Below are 1,586 nucleotides of genomic sequence, written 5' to 3'. Positions count from 1 at the left end.
CTTCCTTACCACCTCGAAGCCCCGGAGACACGGGAGACCTGGGAGTTGTCATTAGGGTTATTCACCCCACTTCTCCTTGGGCCTTCAACAGTGTAGCGGGTGCATGGAGCTGGCTAGGACTAGCCCCCTTCCCTGGTTTTCAGCCTCTTGCCCCGTCTTGCCCCTATAACCAGGTGACATGTATCAAGCTTCCCTCCCACCCCAATCCAGGTTTCCTGATGTCCGATATGCAGAATTCCGAAGAAGATGCTAGGGGCCCCTTATCTGCAAATCATTCTCAGATGATCCCGTGGCCATGGATGGCAGCTTGGTGGTACAGTGGAATGATTTGGACTCAGGAAGACCTGAGTTCAAATCCAGCTTTAGACACCCTAGCTGTATGACCCTAAGCAAGTCACTTAACAGCCATCTGCCTCAGTTTCCTCACCTGTAAAATGAGAGTAATAATAGTATTACCTCACAGATTTGTGTGAGGGTCAAATAAGATACTTTTGGTAAGGTTTTCTGTAAACTTCAAAGCACTATATAAATGCTAACAATTATGATTATTATTAGACAGTGAGAAGAATGTGAGCAAGCATTAGAAAGGAACGTTCAGTCATTTTTCAGTTGTGTCCAACTCTTTAGGACCCCATTTGGGGTTTTCTTGGCTACTGGAGTAGTTTGCCACTTCCTTTTCCAGCTCATTTTTTTTTTACAGATGAGGAAACTGAGGCAAATAGGGTGACGTGACTTGCTAGTAAGTGTCTGAGGCCAGATTTGCACTCAGGGAGACAGTCTTCCTGACTCCAGGCCAGGCGCCCTATGCATTATGGCGCCACCTTAGCTGCAGGGAACACAACGGGAATATTTAGGTAGGAAGGGTTATTGGAAGGTGTAGAAGAAGGCTTTCCCACGTGGGTGAGCTCCTGAGGAGGCAGAAGATCCTATGTCACTTTTGTGCGGCCAATTTTAAGAGACGGAGTCATAAGCCAACCTTGGGCACCGTTGGTTTGCCAAGCTACCCATCCCTCTTGTCTCAGTCTGGGAGAGGCTAGGGCAGAGGGGATGAGAAACTATTGGCATTGATTGGAGGGAGAAGGGTGCCATGTACTGGGATGGGCTTGGCATCTTGTCCAGGCTCCATCCCTGCCTCCTGCCCACGGGGGCCTGTCTCCTCCCTCATCTGGAACCACAAGGGCAGAGTTGGGGGGAGGGAAATCTTCCTAATGACTGTCGTTCCTATCAGGCTTTTCAGGGAGGTCTCTGATCCTCACAGTCATGTCGGGAGGAAGGTGCTGCAGGTATTATGACCCCGTTTTACAGATGATCCACATACCTAGTAAGTTCTGGTCTCTTCTTCTTTTTAAAACAATTCTTTATTACAAGGAATGGCTTTCAAGGGAAGAGGAGGGATACTGGGGGAAGGCTTAGGCTAAGTAAAAACAAATATCATCCAGAAAAATCTATTTTAAAAATTAAAAAAAACAACATAAAAGTATGTTGTAAACCTGAAGACACTACAGAAATGTGAGGTTTTTTAAAAATAAAATTAAAATAAATTAAAATAAAATGCCTGATCTCAATGAGGCTGCCTCGAGGGAGGA

Source organism: Vombatus ursinus, unplaced genomic scaffold (assembly GCF_900497805.2).
Source record: "Vombatus ursinus unplaced genomic scaffold, bare-nosed wombat genome assembly UNPS02011369.1, whole genome shotgun sequence".
Taxonomy (NCBI): domain Eukaryota; kingdom Metazoa; phylum Chordata; class Mammalia; order Diprotodontia; family Vombatidae; genus Vombatus; species Vombatus ursinus.
Note: the sequence above shows the minus strand (reverse complement) of the source record.